Genomic DNA, 16,152 nt, shown 5'->3' with positions numbered 1-16,152 from the left:
TCTTGGACACCTGCTCATTACTGGGTAGATGTAGTTGGAGATAATCAGCCAGACTGAACACAAACAAAATCAAATGATATATAACATTTCAAGTTTCAAACTATGATTTAGCATTAAAGCATTTATATTGACACTTTTATTCATAAACAATTGAAGGGGAAAGGCATTTATATTTACACTTTCATTCATAAACAATTGAAGGGGAACTATTGAATAGTTTGGTTAACCAAACACAGCAACAAAATTCTGCACAATTACTAAAGAGCTCTAATAAGATCAGAAGTAGGTAATAAAAGTATTGTCGTGAGAAATTCACCTTTTACTTGAGGGTGCAGCTCCTCTATCAAAGGCTGGTCTTGTAGATCTACTTGCTGATGGATGTCTTTGGAGATGCTGAGCCTTTCTGCAACAAAAGCAAATAAAAAACAATTTGCAGTAACAAATAATTGAAAACGGCAACAAAATAGTAATTTTATGGTTTTACCTACAAGCACAGATTAGCACTGTATACTCTTATTCAATTCAATTCAATTCACTTTATTTCCAAATCCAAACAAATAAACAAAACAATTAGAAGTGAAAAAAGAACTATGTTTTACAAGCAAATGGAATTATGATAATACATGAAGTAATACTATAATACTACATTTACAAGCAAAGGCAAAATATAAATTACGGAAAACAAAGCAAAAAACATACAGAGCACAAGGTGATGGAGTTGGAGCACATGTCGCAAAGTTCTGCAGTTTGTGTAAATTGCTCCCTGACTATTATCAATCTGCCTAGTGTTTCGTTGACGCAAGTTGAAAGCAATTTGGCTGCAAATAGTAGGCCTCCAGTGATCAGTGCAAGAAAGTGTTTACACAGGAATGGAAATGCAATTTCAATTTTCTTTTTACAAAATATTAACACCAAAGGAGACAATTCAACAATTTTAAAGAATTCGGGCTGGGAGTTCCAACTACAAGGAACATATGAGTAAAAGTTCAGACTCCCGAGTTAGGTAGAAATGTTTTTAACAGATTTTTGATTTTTTTTTGCAATGGTACGGGACCTTCATACCCTCCCTACACTCCGTCGCATTGCCTGCAACGGAGGAGTCTAACCTGGGCTACTCATTGGCTAAAATAGTTTGCCCAAATTAAGTCTAGTGCGAACACCGCTTAACAATAATTGTCGGAAAGAGACGAGGGATAACTTTCTGTGTATGGGGATAATGGCGCCACCACCTTTTCACTAATTTTTACAAAAAGGGATATCTCATTGAGGAAAATTAGCTACTGTATTACAGGGGTCGAAATTAAGTGTATTTCCATGGTAGTCAGCAGGGCTAGTGACCAATAATTTTTAGTTGCCCTGATTAGATTTTGGTAGCCCGAAAGACACATTATGTCTCGCGTCACGGCTCAAACTTTACAATACACCAATAACATAGTTCTTTATTGTTTGTGATGATGATTTTTGCATTATTTTTCCACTAGCCCGTCGGGCTATCAAGCTGGAAAAATGAGTAGCCCGGCTGTAAATCTGGTAGTCCCGGGCTAGCGGGCTAGTGGCAGTTTCGACCCCTGGTATTATTTCATTTCGAATGAAAAAGTGGTGGCGCCATACGGAAATTTTTCCTGGACGAACTTCAGGCATTATCAACACGTGCGCTTCGAAGATTGCCGCCACACTGCACAGTTAAGCCTACCGCACATTGCACACACAATGACTTAAGCCCACCCGCCACTTTAAGATGTGTTTGCACCATTTTTGCCGTTTTGAAACCTCATATAAACCTCAAAAACACTCCCAAAAGATTCTATAACTAATATTCAACTCACCTTATTCATTTTGCAGTAGTTTTGTCAACCGAATTGGCTATAAAATACAGAATAACTGGAGAGAAAAATTGGAGTCTTTCGCGGTCAGCCATTTTGTCTTCAAGAAAAGGTCAACGCCCCGCCGAAAAATGTGCTCATCAAAGTAGCCCTGACGTCACACTGCGAGGATCATTAATGATAAAGACAGGGGACCAGTCTAATATCGAAGGAGCGAGCCAACGTGGCCGTGTCCGAAACGACGACTTCGGCTACAGCTACGTCTAGATCAGCGCGTCTACCAGTGTTGAAGAATAGGCAGACGCGCGTGATTTAGCCGTAGCTGTAGCCGAAGTCGCCGTTTCGGACACGGCCTAATTTGCATATCTCCATTGAGAAGGGCAAAGCACATTTTTTAAAGGGAAATACTTTTCTTGCGATAGAGGAGGGGGACGATCCCAAATGATGATACAAATATGGATATAGCATTGTGATAAAATATAGCATTGTGATAAAACATGTCGTTGCTTTGAAGACTTTTGGAAACATGTGTGGAATACGATGAAGAATTAGCTGTAAGGAAAAACCAACCCTTCGTGAACACCCCCATTAAAGAATGGAGACAAGTTCCCCTTATTTTCTAGATAACTATCGATAAATCTTTGGGCAAAAAGAATTTCCCTTGTTTGACAACCAGCCCACCCCAGGCCCTGTTTTGCTTCTGCTTGAGCAAAATAAAGCAGGATGGGGATGTACCAGTCAGGTCGTACTTGTGAGATGATATTTTGGCTGGTAACGCAACAAATATAGGTGCTTTTGATTACCAACAAATAAATATAGGTGCGTTCGATTAGCTCGATCCCTGACGGGATCGCAACAAATATAGGTGCGTTCGATTAGCTCGTACCTGCCGTAATGCGGTGCGCATTCGGGTGAAGAGCCCCTGAGAAGAGCTCCCGAACGATCACTCGCCATCGATCTCATGGTGACGTCATGCACCTCGGGCCAGTCCCAAGTGATCCAAGTGATCTCGAAGAAGGGCACTCGGAGCCGACCCGGGCCCAACTTGCTGCTAAGCACAGAAATTCGCTTAGCATGAAAAATTTGCACTGATACAAATAGGATTTCCCAACCAAACTTTTATTTCATTGTCAAGCAACAGTAAAAAAAAAAAGCAAATGCAACAAATGGAAATTTGGTTGGTAATCCTGTTTTAATCAAGGAAAAAATTTCATGCGAAGCAAATGTTCATGCTTAGCAGCTCTATGAAATTGGGAATTGGGTGAGCCCCTGGAATGACGCCAAGGCTATTCGAACGTACCTGGGGCAGACCGGGGTCGACCCGGGAAAGCTAATCGAACGCATTCATTGCTTATAAAATTTGGAGAAACTAGTAAGCTGCAAACTGCCTACCAACCGAAAGGACCTGATTATAAATGAAAAGCATATTGAGTGGCCTGACGTTTCGATCCATCAGAATCTTTCTCGAAGGCTAAATGACAACAAAACAAATAGTGACATGTTCATGTTTGTTGCTTCGTCATTAACCCTCGACCCTCGAGAAAGACTCTGCTGTACGGTCTAAAAGTCCGGCAACTTACTATTTTTTGCGCTTACAAGTTAGTTGTGCTTAGTTGTGCACTGATGGACACTTTTACATCATGCATCGATTTTCACTCTAAAAACTTATTTAAAGACACTGGACACTATTGGTAATTGTCAAAGACCAGTGTTCTCACTTGGTGTATCTCAACATATGCATAAAAAAATACCTGTGAAAATTTGAGCTCGATTGGTCGTCGGAGTTGCGAGATAACTGTGAAAGAAAAACCACACTTGTCACACAGAGATGTGTGCTTTGATCCTTGATTTCGAGACCTCAAATTCAAAATCTAATTTTGAGGTCTCTTAAAGGGAAGGTACACGTTTGGTAATTTCTCATAACAAATATTAACTTAAAAACTGACTTGGTAATCGAGCATTGGAGAGCTGTTGATAGTGTAAAACATTGTGGGAAACGACTTCCTCTGAAATAACGTAGTTTTTGAGAACAATTCGTAACTTCGCAACTTCGATGACCGATTGAGCCCAAATTTTCACAGGCTTGTTATTGTATGCTTATGATAGGATACACCAAGTGAGAACACGGGTCTTTGACAATTACCAAACGTGTATAGGGGCGGATTTCACAAAAGTAGTCATAACTTAGGACTAGTTATCTATCTAAGTACTAGACTAGGACTGCCTTTGTGAACTCCACCCCAGTGCCTTTAATCAAATTCGTGGAAAATTAATTCTTTCTTGAAAACTACGTTACTTCTGAGGGAGCTGTTTCTCACATTGTGTTATACTATCAACCTCTTCCCATAACTCATTACCAAGAAAGGTTTTATGCTAATAATTATTTTGAGTAATTACCAACAGTGTTCATTGCCTTTAACTTCAGCACTTACAACGAGTTCTTAATTTTGTCCCCCACCCACAGGTTACAAACAGGTACAATTATTACATTTCATTCATGTCTATATTTGTTCATTTACTTTCCCGATGACTTTTGACGAGTTGTGCTCATCTTGATTAAACAGAGTATGCTTGAAATGTTTCAGGTCATTAACACATAAATCTCAACACCCCGGTGCAAGGCGTGTCATTCCACAAGGGGCCATAACGCATCTCCACACAAGACCCTTTTACCGCCATTTTTCTCTTGGCTCATATACGGCAGTTGGGAGTGGTCTGCCAAGGTGTGACAAACTCTGACAGTATACTGTTCAGCTTCATCAAAGGTCTTAGCATCCGTCACAAGAAGGTAGCAATGATCACCAAAACTTGTCTATGGACTGATGCAGAACATGCATGGATATACGATCAGGAAATGCGTCTGAAGGAGAGCTGAAACGGTGAAGTTTGCCGCCATTTTGAGCGCCGAGTGATAGCGTCTGAACACGGCAGGACGTGTCTAACTCAGCAAGTGGTAAGCTGTTGTAAGCCATACCCCCGCCTGTCTATATACTCTAAGTTAATTGTTTTTAAATGTATTTTATTTTATTCCGAAACGGGGAGGGTAACATTGTAATAATAAATAACAATTAGTGAAGAAGTCATAAGGAAAGGAGTGTGAAAGGAACATGTTGCCTTGGAGGATCGGTCGAGTTGGTCTTTGAAAAGCGTTAGCGTGTGTAACAGTTTGTTATAAAATGCAAATGGTTTAGAAAGATGTTTTAAAAGTAGAATACAATGATCCACACACATTTGCGTGGTTTTTCTATTACTTGACGAACTAACACGGTCGGCCATTTATGGAAGCAAAGTATTTTGACTCCCAAAAATGGCCGACCGTGTTTGTCGACAAGTTATAAAAGGAAAACCACGCAATGTGTGGTTACTTAGAGTGATACTTGTGTGGATCCTTATGTTCTACTTTTAAAATATGATTCTAATCATATGTATTTTATAAAAAAAAAAAGCTTACGAACGCTTTTCAAAGACCAACTCGACTGATCCAAGGCAACGTGTTCCTTTAATTAAAATCATACATTGGTAAAGCCTTGTTCACACAGTTTGATTTTTTTAAACGGTAAATAAAAAGACATACTTTGCAACGCAATGAATTATAGCTTCATCAGGAGTGTCCATACAAAAAACTTACATCTATCTTCCCTACCAAGAATTTAAAAGTCTTTGTATTTATTAATAACATAAACCAACATAATATTCATAAGGTCGTTGTTTAATGGGCAATTTAAAGCAGAAAATGGATTTGTGTTTCAACATCAAGATGACAATGCGGGCAAATTCTTTGGATAACTTTCAATAAGGCGCCACCACTTTTTCACTCAGTTTTACAAAAAGGGATATCATTGAGGTAAATTAGATACTATATCATTTCATATCAAATTAATAAGTGGTGGCGCCATACGGAAACTTTCCCAATTCTTTGGCTTGACTCTAACCCAATAAACCTCCCTATAGTAGTAGCTTGTGTGAAGAGCATCTGAATTGGGCCAAAGAACGGCGATATTATAATGAACACAACGTAAATATAACTCAAACTCAAACTGGGTTTGAAGATACGGTATGTCCTGAGCTTATTCCTTTGGCCAGAACTAGTTCTATAGCCATTATGCAATCTATTGTACCAGTTAGAGTTAAACACTTAACGTTTCACATTCCTTTGGCTATATAGATGGCACAGTACCTTTTAAGAATGAGAAATACCGATGTTTTGTGGCCATCACAGAGAATGTACAGCATTGTTATCACTGCATTTCAACCATGTAGAGATTGGGCATTAGTCTGGAGTCGAAATGACCTTAATAAATCTGTGATCTTTTATTGAACAGCTCTGTGCACAAAAAAACCCTTTTGGGAGGCTGTTGAGCACAGTTCTGATTCCCACTTACTTGTTTTTTTTCCGCTATCAAGAACTATTGTCCAAGCCGCCCTAAAACTTTTACAATTCGGATGCAGGGATATGTCAGGTAGAGTCGGGTACAATGACTCCGTGTCTCTAGCATGTTTAATTTCAGAGTTATTGAAGAGTTCGGCTCAGATTTATTTTAAAGCCATTCAACAAAACAATTCGTCGGCTTTTTGTGTCTAGCCCATGCATACAACTTTGGGGTGGTATAGGTCTACTTCCTGGCTGCTGGCCCCGCTTAGAAAAATTTCATATCATTAAATTAGTACAAGAAGAAATACCTTGAAAATGGCTATATCTGATGAGTAATTATCAAAGAAAGTGTCCACTGCCTTTAAATGGGCGTGACACGAGAGCTGGCACCTGTGCTTATTCAGGTTTTGCACGTGACACAACCTGAATGAGAAATAGATATATAATTAAATGTAGAATTAACTACGAGTTCGTTTCGGAGCACAGCCGCCTACTTTTAATTTTCGGTATCAAGAAGTCTGGAAGACGCTCTAAAACTTTTAAATGTTAATGCAGGGACATGCCAGGATGACGCAGGTACAAACTGCGTCTCTCTAGCATTTTTACATCTAGAATGATTCAAGAGTATAGCTGGAAGTTTTTATAAGTCCGGGCTTTTTTTCAATGAATATTTTGTTTTTCTCCATTAATCACCACATGCCGTGTGTATCATTCATTAAATGGCCTTAATTTGTGGGGTGTGTCGGGTCATTATGTTCTACTTTTAAAATATATTTCTAATCATATGTAATTTATAAAAAACGCTTACGAACGCTTTTCAAAGACCAACTCGACTGATCCAAGGCAACGTGTTCCTTTAATTAAAATCATACATTGGTAAAGTTTTACAAAAAGGGATATCATTGAGGTAAATTAGATACTATATCATTTCATATCAAATTAATAAGTGGTGGCGCCATACGGAAACTTTCCCAATTCTTTGGCTTGACTCTAACCCAATAAACCTCCCTATAGTTCAATAAGTAGCTTGTGTGAAGAGCATCTGAATTAGTTCTATAGCCATTATGCAACCTATTGTACCAGTTAGAGTTAAACACTTAACGTTTCACATTCCTTTGGCTATATAGGTGGCACAGTTCCTTTTAAGAATGAGAAATACCGATGTTTTGTGGCCAAGCCCTTGTGTATGATCACAGAGAATGCACAGCATCGTTATCGCTCCATTTCAACCAGTAATTTAGCATAATATGTGCAAAGGAAAATTACAAAATTCGTCCCGGAATAAATCGGGTGTACGTATAGTAGAGATTGGGCATTAGTCTGGAGTCGAATGACCTTAACAAATCTGTGAACTTTTATTAGACAGCTCTGTGCACAAAAATCCCTTTTGGGAGGCTGTTAAGCACAGTTCTGATTCCCACTTACTTGTTTTTTTCCGCTATCAAGAAATTGTCCAAGCCGCCCTAAAACATTTAAAATTCGGATGCAGGGATATGGCAGGTAGAGTCGGGTACATACAATGAATCCGTGTCTCTAGCATGTTTAATTTCAGAGTTATTGAAGAGTTCGGCTCAGATTTATTTTAAAACCATTAAAACAAAACAATTCGTCGGCTTTTAGTGTATAGCCCATGCATACAACTTTGGGGTGGTATATATAGGTTTACTTCCTGGCTGCTGGCCCCGCTTAGAAAAATTTCATATCATTAATATTAGTTCAAGAAGAAATACCTTGAAAATGGCTATGCGATGAGTAACTACCAAAGAAAGTGTCCACTGCCTTTAAATGGGCGTGACACGCACGTTGTACTTTAGATTTTCTCGCACTAAACTGCGTCTCTCTATCGTTTTTAGTTCCAGAATAATTCAAAAGCATAGCTGAAAGTTTGTATAAGTCCGGGCTTTTTTTTCAACACATATATTTGTTTTCTCCAATAACCACCATATGCCGTGTGTTTCATGCATTAAATTTCCAAAATGTATTGGGTGTGTCGGGTCTACTCCCTGGCCTCTAGCGTCGCTTTGAAAATCCCCATAGCACTAAATTTTGTACGAGAGGAAAGCCCTTGAGATTGTCCATCCAATGGTGCTAAACTTGTTTAGATTGAGCAATGATTTGGGGTCAAATTGACCCGTTGTACTTTTGATTTTCTCTGTGCACAAAAATCCCGTAGGGAGGCTTGTTGAGTTCGTTTCGGAGCACAGCCGCCTACTTTTAATTTTCGGTACCAAGAAGTCTGGAAGCCGCTCTAAAACTTTGAGATTTGAATAAAGGGACATGCCAGGATGACGCAGGTTCAAACTGCGTCTCTCTATCGTTTTTAGTTCCAGAATAATTCAAAAGCATAGCTGAAAGTTTGTATAAGTCCGGGCTTTTTTTTAACACATATTTGTTTTCTCCAATAATCACCACATGCCGTTTGTTTCATGCATTAAATTTCCAAAATTTATGGGGTGTGTCGGGTCTACTGCCTGGCCTCTAGCGTCGCTTTGAAAATCCCCATAGCACTAAATTTTGTACGAGAGGAAAGCCCTTGAAATTGTCCATCCAATGGTGCTAAGCATGTTTAGATTGAGCAAGTATTTGGGGTCAAATTGACCCGTTGTACTTTTGATTTTGTTTGTGCACAAAAACCCCGTAGGGAGACTTGTGGAGTTCGTTTCGGAGCACAGCCGCCTACTTTTAATTTTCGGTATAAAGAAGTCTGGAAGCCGCTCTAAAACTTTGAAACTTGAATTAAGGGACATGCCAGGATGACACAGGTTCAAACTGCGTCTCTCTATCGTTTTTAGTTCAAGAATAATTCAAAAGCATAGCTGAAAGCTTTTATAAGTCCGGGCTTTTTTTTTCAACACATATATTTGTTGTCTCCAATAATCACCACATGCCGTGTGTTTCATGCAATAAATTTCCCAAATTTATGGGGTGTGTCGGGTCTACTCCCTGGCCTCTAGCGTCGCTTTGAAAATCCCAATAGCACTAAATTTTGTACGAGAGGAAAGGCCTTGAGATTGTCCATCCAATGGTGCTAAACTTGTTTAGATTGATCAATGATTTGGGGTCAAATTGACCCGTTGTACTTTTGATTTTCTCTGTGCACAAAAATCCCGTAGGGAGGCTTGTTCAGTTCGTTTCGGAGCACAGCCGCCTACTTTTAATTTTCGGTATCAAGAAGTCTGTAAGCCGCTCTAAAACTTTGAAATTTGAATTAAGTGACATGCCAGGATGACGCATGTACAAACTGCGTCTCTCTATCGTTTTTAGTTCCAGAGTAATTCAAAAGCATAGCTGAAAGTTTTTATAAGTCCGGGCTTTTTTTTCCAACACATATATTTGTTTTCTCCAATAATCACCACATGCCGTTTGTTTCATGCATTAAACTTCCAAAACTGATGGGGTGTGTCGGGTCTACTCCCTGGCCTCTAGCGTCGCTTTGAAAATCCCCATAGCACTAAATTTGGTTCGAGAGGAAAGCCCTTGAAATTGTCCATCCAATGGTGCTAAGCATGTTTAGATTGAGCAATGATTTGGGGTCAAATTGACCCGTTGTACTTTTGATTTTCTCTGTGCACAAAAATCCCGTAGGGAGGATTGTTGAGTTTGTTTCGGAGCTCAGCCGCCTACTTTTAATTTTCGGTACCAAGAAGTCTGGAAGCCGCTCTAAAACTTTGAAATTTGAATTAAGGGACATGCCAGGATGACGCATGTACAAACTGCGTCTCTCTATCGTTTTTAGTTCCAGAGTAATTCAAAAGCATAGCTGAAAGTTTTTATAAGTCCGGGCTTTTTTTTCAACACATATATTTGTTTTCTCCAATAATCACCACATGCCGTGTGTTTCATGCATTAAACTTCCAAAATATATGGGGTGTGTCGGGTCTACTCCCTGGCCTCTAGCGTCGCTTTAAAAATCCCCATAGCACTAAATTTGGTACGAGAGGAAAGCCCTTGAAATTGTCCATCCAATGGTGCTAAGCATGTTTAGATTGAGCAATGATTTGGGGTCAAATTGACCCGTTGTACTTTTGATTTTCTCTGTGCACAAAAATCCCGTAGGGAGGCTTGTTGAGTTCGTTTCGGAGCATAGCCGCCTACTTTTAATTTTCGGTATCAAGAAGTCTGTAAGCCGCTCTAAAACTTTGAAATTTGAATTAAGTGACATACCAGGATGACGCATGTACAAACTGCGTCTCTCTATCGTTTTTAGTTCCAGAGTAATTCAAAAGCATAGCTGAAAGTTTTTATAAGTCCGGGCTTTTTTTTCCAACACATATATTTGTTTTCTCCAATAATCACCACATGCCGTTTGTTTCATGCATTAAACTTCCAAAACTGATGGGGTGTGTCGGGTCTACTCCCTGGCCTCTAGCGTCGTTTTGAAAATCCCCATAGCACTAAATTTGGTTCGAGAGGAAAGCCCTTGAAATTGTCCATCCAATGGTGCTAAGCATGTTTAGATTGAGCAATGATTTGGGGTCAAATTGACCCGTTGTACTTTTGATTTTCTCTGTGCACAAAAATCCCGTAGGGAGGCTTGTTGAGTTCGTTTCGGAGCACAGCCGCCTACTTTTAATTTTCGGTATCAAGAAGTCTGTAAGCCGCTCTAAAACTTTGAAATTTGAATTAAGGGACATGCCAGGATGACGCAGGTTCAAACTGCGTCTCTCTATCGTTTTTAGTTCCAGAATAATTCAAAAGCATAGCTGAAAGTTTTTATAAGTCCGGGCTTTTCTTTTCAACACATATATTTGTTTTCTCCAATAATCACCACATGCCGTGTGTTTCATGCATTAAACTTCCAAAACTTATGGGGTGTGTCGGGTCTACTCCCTGGCCTATAGCGTCGCTTTGAAAATCCCCATAGCATTAAATTTGGTACGAGAGGAAAGCCCTTGAAATTGTCCATCCAATGGTGCTAAGCATGTTTAGATTGAGCAATGATTTGGGGTCAAATTGACCCGTTGTACTTTTGATTTTCACTGTGCACAAAAATCCCGTAGGGAGGCTTGTTGAGTTCGTTTCGGAGCAAAGCCGCCTACTTTTAATTTTCGGTATCAAGAAGTCTGTAAGCCGCTCTAAAACTTTGAAATTTGAATTAAGTGACATGCCAGGATGACGCATGTACAAACTGCGTCTCTCTATCGTTTTTAGTTCCAGAGTAATTCAAAAGCATAGCTGAAAGTTTTTATAAGTCCGGGCTTTTTTTTCCAACACATATATTTGTTTTCTCCAATAATCACCACATGCCGTGTGTTTCATGCATTAAACTTCCAAAACTGATGGGGTGTGTCGGGTCTACTCCCTGGCCTCTAGCGTCGCTTTGAAAATCCCCATAGCACTAAATTTGGTACGAGAGGAAAGCCCTTGAAATTGTCCATCCAATGGTGCTAAGCATGTTTAGATTGAGCAATGATTTGGGGTCAAATTGACCCGTTGTACTTTTGATTTTCTCTGTGCAAAAAAATCCCGTAGGGAGGCTTGTTGAGTTCGTTTCGGAGAATAGCCGCCTACTTTTAATTTTCGGTATCAAGAAGTCTGTAAGCCGCTCTAAAACTTTGAAATTTGAAATAAGGGACATGCCAGGATGACGCAGGTTCAAACTGCGTCTCTCTATCGTTTTTAGTTCCAGAATAATTCAAAAGCATAGATGAAAGTTTTTATAAGTCCGGGCTTTTTTTTTCAACACATATGTTTGTTTTCTCCAATAATCACCACATGCCGTGTGTTTCATGCATTAAATTTCCAAAATGTATGGGGTGTGTCGGGTCTACTCCCTGGCCTCTAGCGTCGCTTTGAAAATCCCCATAGCACTAAATTTGGTACGAGAGGAAAGCCCTTGAAATTGTCCATCCAATGGTGCTAAGCATGTTTAGATTGAGCAATGATTTGGGGTCAAATCGACCCGTTGTACTTTTGATTTTCTCTGTGCACAAAAATCCCGTAGGGAGGCTTGTTGAGTTCGTTTCGGAGCACTGCCGCCTACTTTTAATTTTCGGTATCAAGAAGTCTGTAAGCCGCTCTAAAACTTTGAAATTTGAATTAAGTGACATGCCAGGATGACGCATGTACAAACTGCGTCTCTCTATCGTTTTTAGTTCCAGAGTAATTCAAAAGCATAGCTGAAAGTTTTTATAAGTCCGGGCTTTTTTTTCCAACACATATGTTTGTTTTCTCCAATAATCACCACATGCCGTGTGTTTCATGCATTAAATTTCCAAAATGTATGGGGTGTGTCGGGTCTACTCCCTGGCCTCTAGCGTCGCTTTGAAAATCCCCATAGCACTAAATTTGGTACGAGAGGAAAGCCCTTGAAATTGTCCATCCAATGGTGCTAAACTTGTTTAGATTGAGCAATGATTTGGGGTCAAATTGACCCGTTGTACTTTTGATTATCTCTGTGCACAAAAATCCCGTAGGGAGGCTTGTTGAGTTCGTTTCGGAGCACAGCCGCCTACTTTTAATTTTCGGTATCAAGAAGTCTGTAAGCCGCTCTAAAACTTTGAAATTTGAATTAAGGGACATGCCAGGATGACGCAGGTTCAAACTGCGTCTCTCTATCGTTTTTAGTTCCAGAATAATTCAAAAGCATAGCTGAAAGTTTTTATAAGTCCGGGCTTTTTTTTTCAACACATATATTTGTTTTCTCCAATAATCACCACATGCCGTGTGTTTCATGCATTAAACTTCCAAAACTGATGGGGTGTGTCGGGTCTACTCCCTGGCCTCTAGCGTCCCTTTGAAAATCCCCATAGCAATAAATTTGGTACGAGAGGAAAGCCCTTGAAATTGTCCATCCAATGGTGCTAAACTTGTTTAGATTGAACAATGATTTGGGGTCAAATTGACCCGTTGTACTTTTGATTTTCTCTGTGCACAAAAATCCCGTAGGGAGGCTTGTTGAGTTCGTTTCGGAGCACAGCCGCCTACTTTTAATTTTCGGTATCAAGAAGTCTGTAAGCCGCTCTAAAACTTTGAAATTTGAATTAAGGGACATGCCAGGATGACGCAGGTTCAAACTGCGTCTCTCTATCGTTTTTAGTTCCAGAATAATTCAAAAGCATAGCTGAAAGTTTTTATAAGTCCGGGCTTTTTTTTCAACACATATATTTGTTTTCTCCAATAATCACCACATGCCGTGTGTTTCATGCATTAAATTTCCAAAATGTATGGGGTGTGTCGGGTCTACTCCCTGACCACTAGCGTCGCTTTAAAAATCCCCATAGCACTAAATTTGGTACGAGAGGAAAGCCCTTGAAATTGTCCATCCAATGGTGCTAAACTTGTTTAGATTGAGCAATGATTTGGGGTCAAATTGACCCGTTGTACTTTTGATTATCTCTGTGCTCAAAAATCCCGTAGGGAGGCTTGTTGAGTTCGTTTCGGAGCACAGCCGCCTACTTTTAATTTTCGGTGTCAAGAAGTCTGTAAGCCGCTCTAAAACTTTAAAATTTGAATTAAGTGACATGCCCGGATGACGCATATACAAACTGCGTCTCTCTATCGTTTTTACTTCCAGAGTAATTCAAAAGCATAGCTGAAAGTTTTTATAAGTCCGGGCTTTTTTTTCCAACACATATATTTGTTTTCTCCAATAATCACCACATGCCGTGTGTTTCATGCATTAAACTTCCAAAACTGATAGGGTGTGTCGGGTCTACTCCCTGGCCTCTAGCGTCGCTTTGAAAATCCCCATAGCACTAAATTTGGTACGAGAGGAAAGCCCTTGAAATTGTCCATCCAATGGTGCTAAACTTGTTTAGATTGAGCAATGATTTGGGGTCAAATTGACCCGTTGTACTTTTGATTTTCTCTGTGCACAAAAATCCCGTAGGGAAGCTTGTTGAGTTCGTTTCGGAGCACAGCCGCCTACTTTTAATTTTCGGTATCAAGAAGTCTGTAAGCCGCTCTAAAACTTTGAAATTTGAATTAAGGGACATGCCAGGATGACGCAGGTTCAAACTGCGTCTCTCTATCGTTTTTAGTTCCAGAATAATTCAAAATCATAGCTGAAAGTTTTTATAAGTCCGGGCTTTTTTTTCAACACATATATTTGTTTTCTCCAATAATCACCACATGCTGTTAGTTTCATGCATTAAATTTCCAAAATGTATGGGGTGTGTCGGGTCTACTCCCTGGCCTCTAGCGTCGCTTTGAAAATCCCCATAGCACTAAATTTGGTACGAGAGGAAAGCCCTTGAAATTGTCCATCCAATGGTGCTAAACTTGTTTAGATTGAGCAATGATTTGGGGTCAAATTGACCCGTTGTACTTTTGATTTTCTCTGTGCACAAAAATCCCGTAGGGAGGCTTGTTGAGTTCGTTTCGGAGCACAGCCGCCTACTTTTAATTTTCGGTATCAAGAAGTCTGTAAGCCGCTCTAAAACTTTGAAATTTGAATTAAGGGACATGCCAGGATGACGCAGGTTCAAACTGCGTCTCTCTATCGTTTTTAGTTCCAGAATAATTCAAAAGCATAGCTGAAAGTTTTTATAAGTCCGGGCTTTTTTTTCAACACATATATTTGTTTTCTCCAATAATCACCACATGCCGTGTGTTTCATGCATTAAACTTCCAAAACTTATGGGGTGTGTTGGGTCTACTCCCTGGCCTCTAGTGTCGCTTTGAAAATCCCCATAGCATTAAATTTGGTACGAGAGGAAAGCCCTTGAAATTGTCCATCCAATGGTGCTAAGCATGTTTAGATTGAGCAACGATTTGGGGTCAAATTGACCCGTTGTACTTTTGATTTTCTCTGTGCACAAAAATCCCGTAGGGAGGCTTGTTGAGTTCGTTTCGGAGCACTGCCGCCTACTTTTAATTTTCGGTATCAAGAAGTCTGTAAGCCGCTCTAAAACTTTGAAATTTGAATTAAGTGACATGCCAGGATGACGCAGGTTCAAACTGCGTCTCTCTATCGTTTTTAGTTCCAGAATAATTCAAAAGCATAGCTGAAAGTTTTTATAAGTCCGGGCTTTTTTTTCAACACATATATTTGTTTTCTCCAATAATCACCACATGCCGTGTGTTTCATGCATTAAACTTCCAAAACTTATGGGGTGTGTTGGGTCTACTCCCTGGCCTCTAGTGTCGCTTTGAAAATCCCCATAGCATTAAATTTGGTACGAGAGGAAAGCCCTTGAAATTGTCCATCCAATGGTGCTAAGCATGTTTAGATTGAGCAATGATTTGGGGTCAAATTGACCCGTTGTACTTTTGATTTTCTCTGTGCACAAAAATCCCGTAGGGAGGCTTGTTGAGTTCGTTTCGGAGCACTGCCGCCTACTTTTAATTTTCGGTATCAAGAAGTCTGTAAGCCGCTCTAAAACTTTGAAATTTGAATTAAGTGACATGCCAGGATGACGCATGTACAAACTGCGTCTCTCTATCGTTTTTAGTTCCAGAGTAATTCAAAAGCATAGCTGAAAGTTTTTATAAGTCCGGGCTTTTTTTTCCAACACATATATTTGTTTTCTCCAATAATCACCACATGCCGTTTGTTTCATGCATTAAACTTCCAAAACTGATGGGGTGTGTCGGGTCTACTCCCTGGCCTCTAGCGTCGCTTTGAAAATCCCCATAGCACTAAATTTGGTACGAGAGGAAAGCCCTTGAAATTGTCCATCCAATGGTGCTAAGCATGTTTAGATTGAGCAATGATTTGGGGTCAAATTGACCCGTTGTACTTTTGATTTTCTCTGTGCACAAAAATCCCGTAGGGAGGCTTGTTGAGTTTGTTTCGGAGCACAGCCGCCTACTTTTAATTTTCGGTATCAAGAAGTCTGTAAGCCGCTCTAAAACTTTGAAATTTGAATTAAGTGACATGCCAGGATGACGCATGTACAAACTGCGTCTCTCTATCGTGTTTAGTTCCAGAGTAATTCAAAAGCATAGCTGAAAGTTTTTATAAGTCCGGGCTTTTTTTTCCAACACATATATTTGTTTTCTCCAATAATCACC

The 16,152-nt window shown here is 39.8% G+C and overlaps 1 protein-coding gene and 1 long non-coding RNA gene across 2 annotated transcripts in view; both read right to left on the bottom strand.

Annotated features, from left to right (window-relative positions):
- LOC139949283 (uncharacterized) overlaps positions 1-16,152 on the bottom strand; it is a 222,441-nt gene that overhangs the window by 85,909 nt on the left and 120,380 nt on the right. The window lies entirely within an intron of this gene.
- On the bottom strand, positions 2-1,916 carry LOC139949288 (uncharacterized). Its single transcript, XR_011787542.1, has 3 exons — positions 1,827-1,916; positions 317-403; positions 2-53 (listed from the first exon to the last, which is right to left on the bottom strand). It is a non-coding gene; the product is annotated as an uncharacterized lncRNA (long non-coding RNA).

This window comes from Asterias amurensis, chromosome 16, assembly GCF_032118995.1.
Source record: "Asterias amurensis chromosome 16, ASM3211899v1".
Lineage (NCBI taxonomy): Eukaryota > Metazoa > Echinodermata > Asteroidea > Forcipulatida > Asteriidae > Asterias > Asterias amurensis.
This window is presented reverse-complemented; position numbering and strand designations above follow the sequence as displayed.